This window comes from Schistocerca piceifrons, chromosome 9, assembly GCF_021461385.2.
Source record: "Schistocerca piceifrons isolate TAMUIC-IGC-003096 chromosome 9, iqSchPice1.1, whole genome shotgun sequence".
NCBI classification, from domain to species: Eukaryota; Metazoa; Arthropoda; class Insecta; order Orthoptera; family Acrididae; genus Schistocerca; species Schistocerca piceifrons.
Genome location: NC_060146.1, coordinates 70633764 through 70652649, shown reverse-complemented (window position 1 = coordinate 70652649; position 18886 = coordinate 70633764). Strand labels below are relative to the sequence as shown.

At 44.7% G+C, this 18886-nt stretch overlaps 1 protein-coding gene across 2 annotated transcripts in view; it reads left to right on the top strand.

Annotated features, from left to right (window-relative positions):
• Window positions 1–18886, top strand: part of LOC124717050 (arylalkylamine N-acetyltransferase 1-like) — a 256852-nt gene that overhangs the window by 68115 nt on the left and 169851 nt on the right. Inside the window, exon 1 of one of the 2 annotated variants that reach the window (XM_047243725.1) lies at window positions 15771–15937. The exons of the other annotated variant lie outside the window; for it this stretch is intronic. The gene's annotated coding sequence lies outside the window, so the exon portion shown is untranslated. Of the gene's footprint in view, window positions 1–15770; window positions 15938–18886 lie in introns of those variants that run through there. 2 annotated transcript variants of the gene reach the window in all.

The window sequence follows — 18886 nt, the reverse complement described above, 5'->3', positions numbered from 1 at the left end:
GCTCGGACATTCTTTGCCGATTGTTGTTTGTTGTTGTTGTGGTCTTCAGTCCTGAGACTGGTTTGATGCAGCTCTCCATGCTACTCTATCCTGTGCAAGCTTTTTTATCTCCCAGTACTTACTGCAACCTACATCCATCTGAATCTGATTAATGTATTCATCTCTTGGTCTCCCTCTACGATTTTTGCCCTCCACGCTGCCCTCCAGTGCTAAATCTGTGATCCCTTGATGCCTCAGAACATGCCCTACCAACCGGTCCCTTCTTCTAGTCAAGTTGTGCCACAAACTCCTCTCCTCCCCAATTCTATTCAATACCTCCTCATTAGTAATGTGATCTACCCATCTAATCTTCAGCATTCTTCTGTAGCACCACATTTCGAAAGTTAAGTAATTTTTTCCTAAAAACGTTAACAAAAGGCCTTCTTCCACCTTCTCACCCTTCTCCCATCACTCACCAACAGTTTAAAATCAACTTTATGTTTGACATTAACATTTTAGTGGGTGATTAAAAAATCCTATGTAGCTGCCTCGTTACGAACGGAGACCTATTCGTCCACTCCCAGGTTAATGCCGTTTTCGTTGACTTCACAAGGCATTCGATTTTTTTTTTAATTCATTACTCTTGCAACTGCAGCAAACTGCAGCTGCGTCCATATCGGTGCTCCTCAACATTTCTGAGGCCATTACCTCTGAGAGCAGTCAGAAATTGACTAGTCCCCTGCGTCTCCTACACCGTAACACAGTCGAATTCTTTTCCTTTTGCCTCTTAGAAAGTTTCATTTTACTCCTCCTGGGGTAATTACCCCAATGTTGGGAAGCACTGGTCTAGGTCGTCACTGCATGCCTCATATTATGACGATTATGTTACGTCTTTGATTTTCTGTATCGGCATTCTGTCGTGTTTAACCTCTTGAGCTTTGAACTTGATTATCAGAATTGGACAAAGAATGTTGGGTCGTCAAATGGTTAACGCGTGAAGTAAATTACCAAGTAAATATGTATATCTGAAGATATGGCTGCAACTCAGCGAAAATAGTTGGATCATAAATAAATATTTATCATGCAACTGAAGCCGTCGTTTTCATCATGGTACTCTTGTATTTAATTTGCCGCTGTCCGCCACGAGTGTCTCTTCTCAGAGTAGCAGTCTCACCATACGCCCTCACTTCCCGGTATTTGTACAACGTGTTCCAACCTCTGGCTTCCTCCACAGCTTTCGATTTTTATGTCCTCCTTGCTTTATGTCGTGTCACCGCCAGACACCACACTTGCTAGGTGGTAGCCTTTAAATCGGCCGCGGTCCGTTAGTATACGTCGGACCCGCGTGTCGCCACTATCAGGGATTGCAGACCGAGCGCCGCCACACGGCAGGTCTAGAGAGATTTCCTAGAACTCGCCCCAGTTGTACAACCGACTTTGCTAGCGATGGTTCATTGACAAAATACGTTCTCATTTGCCGAGACGATAGTTAGCATAGCCTTCAGCTACGTTATTTGCTACGACCGAGCAAGGCGCCATTATCAGTTGCTATTGATATTGTAAATAATGCACAGAGAAGATCTACGTTCAACATTAATGGATTAAAGTTAAGTATTCCACCAAGTGCCGGCCGAAGTGGCCGTGCGGTTAAAGGCGCTGCAGTCTGGAACCGCAAGACCGCTGCGGTCGCAGGTTCGAATCCTGCCTCGGGCATGGATGTTTGTGATGTCCTTAGGTTAGTTAGGTTTAACTAGTTCTAAGTTCTAGGGGACTAATGACCTCAGCAGTTGAGTCCCATAGTGCTCACAGCCATATTCCACCAAGTACCACCTTTTTTCTGAAGTCTAAATACCTTGTCCTGTTCCAGACCCCACGCCAGTCTGCGTGAGCTTAAACGCGTGCCTTTAGGCTTCCCCCAAACTCCGTGGGTTGGTTCCTGCCAATCCACAACACTTTATATGTCATAGATTATTTTTCTTGCAAGGTAGCGGAATTCCTTAACTCCTTCTACTTTAAATGAAACAACAAGTTCACTGTTACCAGTCACCGTTTTATTTATTTCCAAGACGTGTTTCGAAGGTTTAAACCACCATCATCGGGTGGATTTACGTTAATTACTATTACATTTGTGTGTGTGTTGTGTTACGATTTTTGGAGGAACTTGTGGCACTGCCTAGTGGAGAAACAAGACACCATTTCAGAATATGGTTTAGGATTATTTTTGACAAAAAATTAAACTGATATCTAATGGTAAACATTAAATAAGTAAACTAGAGTACCTCCAGTGTTCACAGGTTCCTTTTGCTGTCGTAACACATCACATGTATACTGCCACATTTGTAAACAAATATGGCGTCTGGAACCAGCTGGGTGCAAGGTACGTATAGCAGAAGAGAAGACACAATCGCAAAGTGCAAAGAATATACATCGTAACAACATTATTACAGAATAATTGTGTAAAGCATTTGGAGGTGTTTGTTTTGAGGTGTCAAATATATGTGTGTGTACTTCAGGTGGTATATAAATTCAATTTTGACAAGTTTGTTTACAAATGTGGCAGTATACATGTGATGTGTTACGACAGCAAAAGGAACCTGTGAACGCTGGAGGTACTCTAGTTTACTTATTTAATGTTTACCACTAGATATCAGTTTAATTTTTTTGTTAAAAATAATCCTAAACCATATTCTGAAATAGTGTCTTGTTTCTCTACTAGGCAGTGCCACAAGTTCCTCCAGAAATCTTAACACAAAACACACACATATGTAATACTAACTAATGTAAATCCACACGATGATGGAGGTTTAAACCTTCGAAACGCGTCGTGGAAATAAATAAAACGGTGACTGGTAACAGTGAACTTGTTGTTTCATTTAATGTCAGTAACAGTCACGGTAAAGCCTAACCTAAAATGTTCGCATTTAAAAGTCCTTCTACTTTGTCATAACCAATTGTGGTAAGTTTTTCGCTATTCTCATTTCTGTTACTTGTCATTATTTTTCTTTTACCGGTTTACTATCAACGTATGTTATGCACTCATTAGACTGTTCATTCCATTCAACACGGCCTTCAATTATTCTTCACTTTCACTGAGGACAGCACTGTCACCAGCGAATCTTATGCAATGTCGTGTGACGAGGGCCTCCCGTCGGGTAGACCGTGAGCCTGGTGCAAGTCTTTCGATTTGACGCCACTTCGGCGACTTGCGCGTCGATGGGGATGCAATGATGATGATTAGGACAACACAACACCCAGGCCCCGAGCGGAGAAAATCTCCGACCCAGCCGGGAATCGAACCCGGGCCCTTTGGATTGACAGTCTGTCGCGCTGACCGTTCAGCTACCGGGGGCGGACAGCGAATCTTATCACTAATATCCACACACTCTGAATTTTAATCCCGCTTTTGAATCTAATTCATCCCTGCCTTATCTCCTTTGTAATCCGAGCACTTCGTTCTTTGCCTTTCATTCTTACTTCTCCCTCCCTCTTGGTTCTTATAAATATTGTGTAAGGCAAAAAAGTGACGCAAAACGAAGGAATTAACCGAATGGGACCGAAATCGGTAGATGTGATGTTCACGTACAGACAAACGAATGATTTCAGTTTCAGAAAAATTGGATCATTCATTCAAGAGAAAGAGCTTCACAAACTGTGCGAGTCCGTCCACCCCTGGCCCTCATGCAAGCACTTATTCGGATTGACATTGGCTGATAGAGTTGTTGGATGTCCTGCTGAGGGATACCGTGCCAAACTCTGTCCAGTTGGCACGTCAGATCGCCAGAATCCCGAGCTGGTTGTGGGGCCCTGCCCATCATGCTCCAAACTTTCTCAGGGACTCGGCGGCCTTACTGGCCAAAGTAGAATTGGTCAGCACGGTGAAAACGGGTAGAAATCGGTCGCAGTGCGCGAGCGGGTATTATCTTGCTGAAATATAAGCCCAGGATGGCTTGCCATGTAGGGCACGAACGAGGGGTACAGAATAAAGTCGACGCACCGTTGTGCTGTGTGTCGCGGATGACACCCAAAGGGGAGTGATACGTGTTACAAACCGGACACAATGGCAAGGACCAGGCGCCTTTGCTTTTTTCTTTCATCACTCGTTTATTACATCAGAGCAATACACATTTTAAGACAAAATTTAACTGCATGAAATATTGCTCCCAGTAAAGGTTAACATAAGCAGTGACAAAACTTAGTTGTCTTAAGGGTTTCTGCTGGCAACAAATTTTTAAGGAGGCACTGTAAGGTTTATATCAATTTAGCTCAAATACGTAGCTAGTGACTGAATCACGACACAGACACTTCAACAATTTCGGTAACAAATAGCGTGAATTTGTACTCACAGTAACCAACTAATCAACAGCCTTGCCATTGAATTAGTAGTAGGCCATTTGGAACGAATTAGCAACACCCCGCAACTAGGTGAGTTAATAACGACAGTCTTTAAATGTCTTGCTCCCCATTAAATAAACAAACTTGTTGTTGTTGTTGTGGTCTTCAGTCCTGAGACTGGTTTGATGCAGCTCTCCATGCTACTCTATCCTGTGCAAGCTTTTTCATCTCCCAGTACCTACTGCAACCTACATCCTTCTGAATCTGCTTAGTGTATTCATCTCTTGGTCTCCCTCTACGATTTTTACCCTCCACGCTGCCCTCCAATACTAAATTGGTGATCCCTTGATGCCTCAGAACATGTCCTACCAACCGATCCCTTCTTCTGGTCAAGTTGTGCCACAAACTTCTCTTCTCCCCAATCCTATTCAATACTTCCTCATTAGTTATGTGATCTACCCATCTAATCTTCAGCATTCTTCTGTAGCACCACATTTCGAAAGCTTCTATTCTCTTCTTGTCCAAACTACTTATCGTCCATGTTTCACTTCCATACATGGCTACACTCCATACAAATACTTTCAGAAATGACTTCCTGACACTTAAATCAATACTGGATGTTAACAAATTTCTCTTCTTCAGAACCGCTTTCCTTGTCATTGCCAGCCTACATTTTATATCCTCTCTACTTCGACCATAATCAGTTATTTTGCTCCCCAAATAGCAAAACTCCTTTACTACTTTAAGTGCCTCATTTCCTAATCTAATTCCCTCAGCATCACCCAACTTAATTACACTTCATTCCATTATCCTTGTTTTGCTTTTGTTGATGTTCATCTTATATCCTCCTTTCAAGACACTGTCCATTCCATTCAACTGCTCTTCCAAGTCCTTTGCTGTCTCTGACAGAATTACAATGTCATCGGCGAACCTCAAAGTTTTTATTTCTTCTCCATGAATTTTAATACCTACTCCGAATTTTTCTTTTGTTTCCTTTACTGCTTGCTCAATATACAGATTGATCAACATCGGGGAGAGGCTACAACCCTGTCTCACTCCTTTCCCAACCACTGCTTCCCTTTCATGCCCCTCGACTCTTATAACTGCCATCTGGTTTCTGTACAAATTGTAAATAGCCTTTCGCTCCCTGTATTTTACCCCTGCCACCTTTAGAATTTGAAAGAGAGTATTCCAGTCAACATTGTCAAAAGCTTTCTCTAAGTCTACAAATGCTAGAAACGTAGGTTTGCCTTTCCTTAATCTTTCTTCTAAGATAAGTCGTAAGGTCAGTATTGCCTCATGTGTTCCAGTGTTTCTACGGAATCCAAACTGATCTTCCCCGAGGTTGGCTTCTACTAGTTTTTCCATTCGTCTGTAAAGAATTCGTGTTAGTATTTTGCAGCTGTGACTTATTAAGCTGATAGTTAGGTAATTTTCACATCTGTCAACACCTGCTTTCTTTGGGATTGGAATTATTATATTCTTCTTGAAGTCTGAGGGTATTTCGCCTGTTTCATACATCTTGCTCACCAGATGGTAGAGTTTTGTCAGGACTGGCTCTCCCAGGGCCGTCAGTAGTTCCAGTGGAATATTGCCTACTCCGGGGGCCTTGTTTCGACTCAGGTCTTTCAGTGCTCTGTCAAACTCTTCACGCAGTATCATATCTCCCATTTCATCTTCATCTACATCCTCTTCCATTTCCATAATATTGTCCTCAAGTACATCGCCCTTGTATAGACCCTCTACATACTCCTTCCACCTTTCTGCTTTCCCTTCTTTGCTTAGAACTGGGTTTCCATCCGAGCTCTTGATATTCATACAAGTCGTTCTCGTATCTCCAAAGGTCTCTTTAATTTTCCTGTAGGCGGTATCTATCTTACCACTAGTGAGATAGGCCTCTACAACCTTACATTTGTCCTCTAGCCATCCCAGCTTAGCCATTTTGCACTTCCTGTCGATCTCATTTTTGAGATGTTTGTATTCCTTTTTGCCTGTTTCACTTACTGCAGTTTTATATTTTCTCCTTTCATCAATTAAATTCAATATTCCTTCTGTTACCCAAGGATTTCTACTAGCCCTCGTCTTTTTACCTACTTGATCCTCTGCTGCCTTCACTACTTCATCCCTCAAAGCTACCCATTCTTCTTCTAGTGTATTTCTTTCCCCCATTCCTGTCAATTGCTCCCTTATGCTCTCCCTGAATCTCTGTACAACCTCTGGTTCTTTTAGTTTATCCAGGTCCCATCTCCTTAAATTCCCACCTTTTTGCAGTTTCTTCAGTTTTAATCTACAGGTCATAACCAATAGATTGTGGTCAGAGTCCACATCTGCCCCTGGAAATGTCTTACAATTTAAAACCTGGTTCCTAAATCTCTGTCTTACCATTATATAATCTATCTGATACCTTTTAGTATCTCCAGGGTTCTTCCATGTATACAACCTTCTTTCATGATTCTTAAACCAAGTGTTAGTTATGATTATGTTGTGCTCTGTGCAAAATTCGACCAGGCGGCTTCCTCATTCATTTCTGTCCCCCAATCCATATTCACCTACTATGTTTCCTTCTCTCCCTTTTCCTACACTCGAATTCCAGTCACCCACTTCAACAATTTCGGTAACAAATAGCGTGAATTTGTACTCACAGTAACCAACTAATCAACAGCCTTGCCATTGAATTAGTAGTAGGCCATTTGGAACGAATTAGCAACACCCCGCAACTAGGTGAGTTAATAACGACAGTCTTTAAATGTCTTGCTCCCCATTAAATAAACAAACTTACAGTAATCAAATGAATAACAAATCAAACACACTACGCTCCGCTCAAACTCTTCAGTGGAAGCCAAGCCAAAATGAAGATTCCATTAACTGACTACCACTGAAGTCACACTAAAGCTCATCTCTGTGTTCCCAGACACACATGGGGCAAACTTATACAAGACAAGATTTTGAAGGAGGCACATCAGTAAAACCGGTAGTGGAGCTAACTCGTGCCACTGAAAATTAAGGTACTAGACCGGGGCACAAGGTGGTATACAATGAGTTTGTCTTAGTGTTATACTGCGCTCCATAATATTAATTCAAATGGCCAATTCAAAATTAAGTACACATAAACCAGCATTAATTAACGAGGAGTGACACCTGGTCGCTCGAAGGGATCACAACACTTAATTGAAAAGACAAATGCCGGAAGCGGCAGTAACATCAATTAGTACTCCCCAAAGGCAGTGTAAACGCGAAGGCCACACTTAAGAGGCCACCAAAATTGGCTACAAAAGGTCTTATACATTTGCTCCTTTTCTTTAAAGAAACACAAGGCTGCTTAACTTCTGCTGGACGTCCGGTATGGCTCGTGTAGGATACACCAGGCAGCAACCCAAGCTAGTCGGTCGCAAGGCACGGCGAGCAAAATCAGGAGAGCAGACAGGCAGGCAGCCAACACATATCCTCCATGCTGAACCGGCAGACCGCGTACAACCAACTCCACATACACGTGGTTGCTTCCCACCTCGTACCTCGCGGCGTCTCAGTAGGTAGCTCGAGCAAACGACAACTGCCACTCGCCCCGCGAATGCGGAAAACAACAAGACAAGCAAAGATAAGAAACATCGAAGGATCGATAATGGACATCCAAGAGACTGGCGCGCCAGTAACGAGCGCCATGGCTCAGGGACCTTGTATGAAAAGAAATGGCACCCTAGACCAACACTGCTGGTTGTCGACAATCAGGCAGGCATCCCACCAACGTTCCGGGTTCTCCAGACACGTTCTCGATGGTCACCGGAGCTCAGTTCGAAGCGAGACTCATTACTTAGGACAGTTCTACTCCAGTCAATGAGACTACAGGCCGAAGAACGTTTGGAGTCCCATGGGCAAAGTCCTCCAACCAGCTCGGGATTTTGACGATCTAACGACCCAGTTGGAAAGAATTTTGCGTGATATCCCTCAGGAGGACATCCAAAACTGTATCAAACAATGTCAAGCCGATTAATTGCTTCTGACACGACCGTAGCTGGACCAAGTCCTCAGCTCGTGGTCTCGCAGTAGCGTTTTCGCTTCCCGAGCACGGGGTCCCGGGTTCGATTCCCGGCGGGGTCAGGGATTTTCACCTGCCTCGAGATGACTGGGTGCTGTTGTGGCGTCTTTATCATCATCATTCATCCCCATTGCGGTCGGAGGAAGGCAATGGCAAACGACATGCACTAGGACCTTGCCTAGTACGGCAGTCTCCCGCATCGACTACTACGCTCTGTTACGGAATATGGGACTTCATCATGAGTTGCACCAACACATTATCGACTTTCACAAGTTGTGAAGCTCTTTCTTTTGAATAAACTATCCAATTTTTATGAAAATAATCGTATGTTTGTTTGTACTCAAATCTACCGATTTCCATCCTATTCGGGTAACTATTTCTCGTTCGTCCTTTTCGTCTTTATTTCGTTCTTAGTGTTAGTGCTCTACCCACTCCTCTAATATAGGGTGCCCAGGAAAGCTGCTTTCTCGGATCGCCACACAACAATTCAAGCAAATCGTGTTAATGCAGTTTATTACACCAAGATAAATGACAATACGATCGTTGGGACTTAAATAGTGGCAACTATTTATTAACAACCGATACAAAAGATTTACATGTTTACACCTGTCAGTGTCCTTCAAAGTAGTCACCAGCTTTGCTTAGAACCCGTTGCCAGTGTGTGGGAGGCGTAGTATATCGTTAGCAGATCCTATTCTTTTGATGGTGCGAATGGAACGGTCTAAAGTTACACTGATTCTCGTGTACGCCTGTGATGGTGTTATCCTAACGCATTACGTTCCTCAACGGCAGACCGTCAGTGCACAGTATTACTGATCGTTTTTGGAGGATCATCTGCGACCAGCTCTGCGAAGGAAGCGGCGACACTTTCTGCGTAATCCACCCATCATTTTGCACGACAATGCGCGGACGCATACAGCGCAAGCTGTGGCTGCTCTGTTCGGTCGATGGGACTGGGAAGTACTGTACGATCCACCATACTCCGCGGCCTTAAGTCCTCGTCACTTTCATTTTATTCCGAAGATGAAGGAACCACTTCGTGACATTCGCTTCAGAACTGTTCCAAAGATTCGACAGGCAGTAGACCGCTCCATTCGCACCATCAACAGAACAGGCTCTGTTAACGGTATACTACGCCTTCCATATCGCTGGCAACGGGTTCTACATGACGCTGGTGACTACTTTGAAGGACAGCAACAGGTGCAAACATGTAACTCTTTCGTATCGGTTGCGGATAAATAGTTGCCACTATTTAAGTTCCAACCATCGTACTTAACTTCGCGTATACACAAAGGTGTGTCGCAAGCTAATGGCGACATGCAAATGAGCAGTGTCCTTCAGTATACAGGGTGAAAAGTATTTAAACCGACGAACTTTGGGAGGTTGTAGGGGACATAAAAAAAAAAATCTTCCCTCACGTCATTTTTTCCTATGAGGATTATTTAAACCGGTGGAGGTCTTCACTTGTTAGAGGCCGTATTACGATCTTCAGTTGTTAGAGGGCGTATTACGCTCTTCAGTTGTAGGAAACTGCTGTCCACCAGTGTATTAGTGCATTGCCACTGTTTACTAATGGAGCGATACACCTGGAGTGAGTACACTGATATGGTTGGTGCGTACTACGTAGCGCAACACAACGGACGAGCTGCACAGCGGGTTTATCAACAACAATATCCTAATCGCCGTATTCCGCATCATACGACCTTTGCTGCTGTGTACCAACGTCTGCGTGAACCGGATCATTTAGCAGATTACCTCAACAGGGACGCCGTCACACCGTAAGAACGCTGCAATTTGAGGAAGCTGTCTTGCAGCATGTGGAGCAGGATCCTTCAATCAGCATTCGTGCAATTGCACGTAAAATGGGGACGAATCAGACGAGTGCAAAAACAGTCCTCCGAGAGCAATTAATACGTCCATTTCACTTACAGCGTGTCCACAACTTGCAACCAGTTGATTATCCATCCAGAGCACAGTTTTCGCAGTGGTACCTGGAACAGTGTGAAATGCATCCTACATTTCCATGCTCTGTGTTGTTTACCGATGAAGCAACGTTCGGGCGTGATGGAATCTTCGACATGCACAATTCGCATGTTTGGAGTGAGGATAACCCACATGCCGCAGTTACTAGCGCTCATCAAGTGCGGTTCTTTGTTAATGTGTGGGTCGGTGTTGTTGGAAACCGTTTACTTGGGCCGTGTCTGCTACCTAGGCCATTAAATGGCAGGCACTATTACAATTTTCTCACCAGAGCATTGCCAGAATTGCTGGAAGACGTCCCGCTCCCTACAAGACGACGTATGTGGTTCCAACATGACGGGGCGCCGGCACATTTCAGTCGTCGTGTGCGTCGATTCCTGGATCGACGGTTCTCAGAAACGTGGATTAGCAGAGGTGGTCCTGTAGCATGGGCTGATCGATCCCCACTTTTTTGTGTGGGGAACAATTCAGGACACTCCTGATGTTTTTGCCCGTGTCAGACAGAATATGAGCCGACAGTGTAACCTTTGTTTACGTGTCAATGGGGACATTTTTGAATATCTACCGTAATTGAAATTGGGTTGTGTTAATGTGTTGTCTCTTTGCCATAAAAAATGGAAAAATGTTTGTTGTTTAATTAATTTGCCGCCAAAGAAATCTTCCTCTACCGGTTTAAATATTCCTCATACGAAAAAAAATGACATTAGGGAAAAATACACTCCTCGAAATGGAAAAAAGAACACATTGACACCGGTCAGACCCACCATACTTGCTCCGGACACTGCGAGAGGGATGTACAAGCAATGATCACACGCACGGCACAGCGGACACACCAGGAACCGCGGTGTTGGCCGTCGAATGGCGCTAGCCGCGCAGCATTTGTGCACCGCCGCCGTCAGTGTCAGCCAGTTTGCCGTGGCATACGGAGCTCCATCGCAGTCTTTAACACTGGTAGCATGCCGCGACAGCGTGGACGTGAACCGTATGTGCAGTTGACGGACTTTGAGCGAGGGCGTATAGTGGGCATGCGGGAGGCCGGGTGGACGTACCGCCGAATTGCTCAACACGTGGGGCGTGAGGTCTCCACAGTACATCGATGTTGTCGCCAGTGGTCGGCGGAAGGTGCACGTGCCCGTCGACCTGGGACCGGACCGCAGCGACGCACGGATGGACGCCAAGACCGTAGGATCCTACGCAGTGCCGTAGGGGACCGCACCGCCACTTCCCAGCAAATTAGGGACACTGTTGCTCCTGGGGTATCGGCGAGGACCATTCGCAACCGTCTCCATGAAGCTGGGCTACGGTCCCGCACACCGTTAGGCCGTCTTCCGCTCACGCCCCAACATCGTGCAGCCCGCCTCCAGTGGTGTCGCGACAGGCGTGAATGGAGGGACGAATGGAGACGTGTCGTCTTCAGCGATGAGAGTCGCTTCTGCCTTGGTGCCAATGATGGCCGTATGCGTGTTTGGCGCCGGTGTGGGGAGCGATCTCCTACACTGGCTGTACACCAGTGGTGATCGTCGAGGGGACACTGAATAGTGCACGGTACATCCAAACCGTCATCGAACCCATCGTTCTACCATTCCTAGACCGGCAAGGGAACTTGCTGTTCCAACAAGACAATGCACGTCCGCATGTATCCCGTGCCACCCAACGTGCTCTAGAAGGTGTAAGTCAACTACCCTGGCCAGCAAGATCTCCGGATCTGTCCCCCATTGAACATGTTTGGGACTGGATGAAGCGTCGTCTCACGCGGTCTGCACGTCCAGCACGAACGCTGGTCCAACTGAGGCGCCAGGTGGAAATGGCATGGCAAGCCGTTCCACAGGACTACATCCAGCATCTCTACGATCGTCTCCATGGGAGAAAAGCAGCCTGCATTGCTGCGAAAGGTGGATATACACTGTACTAGTGCCGACATTGTGCATGCTCTGTTGCTTGTGTCTATGTGCCTGTGGTTCTGTCAGTGTGATCATGTGATGTATCTGACCCCAGGAATGTGTCAATAAAGTTTCCCCTTCCTGGGACAATGAATTCACGGTGTTCTTATTTCAATTTCCAGGAGTGTATTTGCTTTGATGTCCCCTACAACCTCCCAGAGTTTGTCGGTTTAAATACTTTTCATCCTGTATACAATTTCAATGCAAGCAAAACTGTGCAGTTCATAAGTCACTGCTGTAGCGTTCGCAAGACGGCTGATCTTCCACTGGGGCTTGTATTCTCCTCGTGTAGAGGCCGCTCCTGTCTCGATGTCGTCCTAGAGAGGCGGCCGCCAGCCTACTATTGGCTGACGTCGTCTCACAGCCGTCTCTGCTGCAACGTTCCAGGCCGACGTGCCGGCCCTTGGCGTTACGCCGGAGTGTATTATCCACGTTATCCTACAGCTTACTCCTGTTTACCACAGAATTTCGAACATCTTCCACCATTTTGCACTGTCGAAAGCTTTTTCCGTGTCTGCAAATCCTATGAAGGTGTCTTTTTTTTATTGTTATTCTTACTTCGATTGTCCGTAGCGTCACAACTACCTCTCTGGAGCCTTTACTTTTCCAAAACGGAAAGTTATTTTCTAACAGACCCTCAGTTACTGTTCACCATACATACAGCGTATTGGTTAAATGTAATCGTGCACGCTACAGTCATTTGAAATATTGGGAATACATCGTCAAACACTCTAACAAGGAGACTGCACGACCGTGGGGTCGGGGATTTGTCCGAAATTTTGTGTGGTGAAAGAGGACCCCTAACACCTCACGTGGTTAAAATATTAAGACGCACAACCCGGAAAACGCCGGGAAAAATCGATCCAAAGTTTCTTAGGTGCCTTATGAGTATACAATGTTAGTCCACTGCCGAGCAGCAGTCTGGCCTAGATGGTTAGGACTCGGACCCTTACGCCAGATGTCTCGGGTTCGATTCCTACTCCGGCACTTTCTTTTTCTACTGTTTCATTTTCTTTTGTTATTCCACCAATAGGTTTCTCAAAATGGTTCAAATAACTCTGAGCACTATGCGACTTAACTTCTGAGGTCATCAGTCGCCTAGAACTTAGAACTAATTAAACCTAACTAACCTAAGGACATCACACACATCCATGCCCGAGGCAGGATTCGAACCTGCGACCGTAGCGGTCGCTCGGTTCCAGACTGTAGCGCCTATTACCGCACGGGCATTCCGGCCGGCAATAGGTTTCTCAAACCTACATTATTTTAAAACATTATTTTAGCTCAAGAACGTCAAGTTTTTCATTCACTGAAAAATAATCGTGTTCGTTGTTCTATTCCGTTTTATGGGGTTTCAAGGTTTAAAGGGGCCTTGTAAGGGTTCCCTTGGGACTGTAACAGTCATCTGCGCATACGAATGTGCGCGACCCGTGAGAAGTAAATGGCAGTTTGTTTTTCGATTTCGTCGTGAACAGACGTGCCTGTTTCAAATTTCAACGTATTATTCCGATCAGAGGCTAAACATGTCGACTGAAGAAGTTGCTGGCTCGCCTGGAATAGAAGAAGAAATTCCTGAAGAATCCATTCAGAGTGACCTATCAAAATTACGATTGAAGGACGCAGTGGCGTATTACGAAAAGCTGTTGATGGAAAATAATTTAACTGCATCGACATCTTCGGAAGAAATCTATCGCGATGCTATGTTCTTGTTTATAATTATTATATGTATAAAAATTGAATGTTTCCCAATCGACTTCGTTATTCTGATTAAAAACCCAATGTTTCTCCTCATATACTTTACAATGAAAAATGGAAAACCGACCGCCATGAATTGTGTTGTTCGACAAAAAGAAAATAATTTTTATTCAGTAATGTAACTAATGTAGCTTTGGGAAACTTTCTGAATAATTGCGGAATAATAAAAAAATGAAACAGAAGAAAAAAGATTGCCGGATGAGGAATCGAACCCGAGACATCTGGCGTTCGAGTCCGAGCCACAACCATTTTTTTTTTTCTATGTGGTTCGTTGAATTTGTTCGTGGCGGAAGTCCGACGACACTCGTTCAGGTTGTTCGTTGTTTCGTTTACTCTGTATTTTATTACAGAGGGTAGTTAAACCCTCTTTTCTTACCACTTTTTTTAGTTTTTTTGTTTTATTTTTTTTCGTCGCACTTAGCACTTTTTTTTGCTTAGCAGCCAAACACGTTAACCATTATTTTTTTCTTTTTATTTTTTTCATTTTATTTTTTTATTTTTTTCCTTTTTTCTTTTCTCTTTTCTCTTTTCCTTCTTTAATTTTTAGTAAGACCCTTAATAAAATGGAGCTACAAAAAAAAATTGACCCTAAGTGCCACCGCCACTTTTTATCCTACAACACAAAAAATCTGGTCCACTTCAGGCGTTGGCTCCTGACTAAACCTACTCTAGAGAGCTACCTATATACCAGAGGAAAGATGGGAAATCAAGGTTAGAGCTATCCTTACAAACAAAACAAAATCTTCCTTTTTCTGAATTTTATTTTTATTTTTATTTTTTTCCGCCGCCAGTCCGCAAAGAAACAGATGTTCATCATTGTCTGGCACTCCACACGTGGAACATAGAGGTGATTGGGCGAGGTGGATACGATGAAGTCGTAATTGGTTGATTTGCTTACCGTTGACAGGTACCAGACAGATTGAACAATCGTGTCAAGGTAACAGGTGAACACCGCGCGCCATACATGACGCCAGTCAACCTGGGGGAACTTTTGTTCAATCGGGTTAGGTGGACGACCTAATTGGAGGACATTGTATACTGCCTTTGTCTTGAGTAAAAGTTATCTTGGTAAGGTGAGGCGTAGATAACTGAGTTAAAGAAAGAAGTATCTTATATAATGGAACTGGTCCGGAACATCCGAGATGATCACTGGGGCTGACAGTGAGACCGGCGTATATGCCGACAGGAGGAGACCAGTGAGGCTCGTGGGGCAACGTGTCCATACCGTCATCTGGCAGCTGACAAATAGGGCGCGAGCTCTACCCGGCACGTGAAACAGACCTATCCCACCTCGTTCACGGGGAAGAGTAAGGGTTGCAATCCTCTGACCGAACACTCTGAGCTACCGTGCCGGCGACCATTTAGGCCAGAAAGCGGCTTGACGATGGACTAACACTGTATACTCATACGCCACCTAAAAACTTTGGATCGATTTTTCCCGAGATTTTCCGCGTAGTGCGCCCTAATATTTTAACCACGTGAGGTGTTAGGGGTCCTCTTTCACCATACAAAATTTCGGACAAATCCCCGACCCCACGATCGTGCCGTCTCCTTGTATGTGATGGAATTACGAGCCACTTGACTAGCACTTCGGTATCGGCGGATAGTTAGACAACTGGAAAAGCAAAGTTTAAGCGTGCTACCATGCCCTCTCGCTAACCTCGGCGGTGGTGGGCAGCGAGAATGACGTGCGCCAAGATAAGCTGCAGGCGACGCAAGCGGGCGCGGCGGTCGGCTATGCAAATCAGACACCGCCTGGATAAGCGGAAACACTACGCGCCGCCTTTGTCCACTCGCGCGCTAGTGCTCGGACAGTGCGACCTACGGTGGTGGTGGAAATCGTTCTGGGCGCTAGAAGCGGCGCCTCCCGTAGTAGCAGGTCGAAGCAGGGCGAGAGCCGCCATCGACAGCACAACAGGTAGGACCATCCTTGCACTAATGTCTTCTGTCCGTCACAAAGTAAGCTTTATCATCTCGAAGACGTCAACCTGAGACCACGCATCATGGTAATGATTTTAGTCCTTCTGTGCATATTCTGTACATACTTAGAGAAAGCTTTTGACAATGTTGACTGGAATACTCTCTTTCAAATTCTAAACGTGGCAGGGGTAAAATACAGGGAGCGAAAGGCTATTTACAATTTGTACAGAAACCACATGGCAGTTATAAGACTCGAGGGGCATGAAAGGGAAGCAGTGGTTGGAAAGGGAGTGAGACAGGGTTGTAGCCTCTCCCCGATGTTATTCAATCTGTATATTGACCAAGCAGTAAAGGAAACAAAAGAAAAATTCGGAGTAGGTATTAAAATCCACGGAGAAGAAATAAAAACTTTGAGGTTCGCCGATGACATTGTAATTCTATCAGGGACAGCAAAGGACTTGGAAGAGTAGTTGAACGGAATGGACAGTGTCTTGAGAGGGGGGTATAAGATGAACATCAACAAAAGAAAAACGAGGATAATGGAATGTAGTCGAATTAAGTCGGGTGATGCTGAGGGAATTAGATTAGGAAATGAGACACTTAAAGTAGTGAAGGAGTTTTACTATTTGGGGAGCAAAATAACTGATGACGGTCGAAGTAGAGAAGATATAAAATGTAGACTGGCAATGGCAAGGAAAGCGTTTCTGAAGAAGAGAAATTTGTTAACATCGAGTACAGATTTAAGTGTCACGAAGTCGTTTCTGAAAGTATTTGTATGGAGTGTAGCCATATATTGAAGTGAAACATGGACGATAAATAGATTGGACAAGAAGAGAATAGCAGCTTTCGAAATGTGGTGCTACAGAAGAATGCTGAAGATTAGATGGGTAGATCACATAACTAATGAGAAGGTATTGAATAGAATTGGGGAGAAGGGGAGTTTATGGCACAACGTGACTAGAAGAAGGGATCGGTTGCTAGGACATGTTCTGAGGCATCAATGCATCACCAATTTAGTATTAGAATTCAGCGTGTGGGTAAAAATCGTAGATGGAGACCAAGAGATGAATACACTAAGCAGATTCAAGAGGATGTAGCTTGCAGTAGGTACTGGGAGATGAAGAAGCTTGCACAGGATAGAGTAGCATGGACAGCTGCATCAAACCATTCTCGGGACTGAAGACCACAACAACACAGGAATTACTATTATAAAGAACATAAATTGCGACGATCGCCGCGCGGGGTAACCGCACGGTCTTGGGCGCCTTGTCATGGTCCGTGCGGCTCCCCCCGACAGTGTTCGGGTCATCCCTCGGGCATGGGTGTGTGTGTTGTCCATAGCGTAAGTTAGCTTCTGTTAGATTAAGTAGTGTTGGCTTAGCCACCGATGACCTAAGTACTTTGCCCGATAAGACCTTACCACGAATTTCCAATTTTTTTTCCGACGATCACATAGCCAGTCTTGCGGGGGGAGGGGGGGGGGGGGGGAGGAGAGGCAAAACAAGTACTACATTTTATTCCAAGACCACTTAGAAGATGCAACAGGTCTCATTAAGAGACTGCTTACACTACGTTTGTTGCTCCCCTACTAGAATATTATCGTTCTATAGGGATCCTCACCAGCTAGGATTTACGGACGACATGGAATAAGTTCAAAGAAGGGCAGCTCGGTTTGTATTGTCGCGAAATAGTGGAAAGGGTGTCACGGATCTGACACGCGAGTTGGCATGGCAGTCATTAAAACAAAGGCGTTTGTCGTTACAGCGAAATCTTTTCGCGAAATATCAGTCACCAGCTTTCTCGTCTGGATGTGAAACAATTTTATTGTCAGTAACCAACATTGAGAAAAAACGATCGTCATAATAAAATAAGAGAGGCAGAGTTTGTACAGAAAGATTTAAGTGTTCATTTTTCCCACGCGCTGTCAGAGAGCGGGACGGTAGAGATATAAAACGAAGTGTTTCGAAGAACCGTCTGCCAGGCACTTAAGTGTGAATTGCAGAAAAGTCTTGTAGATCTAGATGTAGATTTAATCGGCCCACAAGCTGCTACAATCTTTATTGAGCTGCATCCATGACACAGTATGGTAGAGTTTAGATTTAAGTGGGATGAATCGAATATACGTAATTCTGAAATAGGTATCTTATTGTTGCTGACAAAGGAAGTCGGCCTTTAGTTATGACATGACATCGTCTAGCCCAGAACGCAGCATCTCTGAAATGTCGTGTTCCAGGCTGGCAGACACTTGCGCAACATTCTGATACAGTATTCTATTCGCGGCGACCTCCAAAGCTCCGCGAGCAGCTAACGCATGAAGTAGAGTGTAACGGCCTCGCTGCAGTATGATAGGCTCCTATCCTGACAGCATCAGCGAGGTCTACTGCATAGAGGTTGTGCCAAGTCAAGGATACGACCACTACGAGCTTAGCTGCCAACTCACAAACATTTATTTACACAACTACGCCTCAGCACTATCGCATAATCCTAATTTAGTCGGCGCTAACAACGTTCAAGGACCGATATAAAGCTTCCACCATTAATCTTTTTTTTCCGAGTAGCATTTGCATGCGCTTCTTTTTTGAGTCATCAGTCTTCTGTCTGGTTTGATGTGGCGCGCTAGGAATTCGTCTCTTGTGTCAACCTTTTCATCTCAGAGTAGCACTGCCAACATACACCCTCAATTATTTTCTGAACGTATTCCAGTCTCTGTCTTCCACTACAGTTTATGCGTTCTACATCTCCATCTAGTACCACGGAAGTTATTCTCTGATCTCTTAAGGGGCTCCGGAAAGGCTCAAAATCATGAAAAGTTCAATTTTTACTTTTTTGCGTTTTCTGAATCTGCAGACAATTACCTTTTAATAGATGTATAATTCATTCAATTCCGAAGACTACAACTATTTTTAAATTTTTTTTGAAATGTGTTCTACATGGGCGTGACCCACTG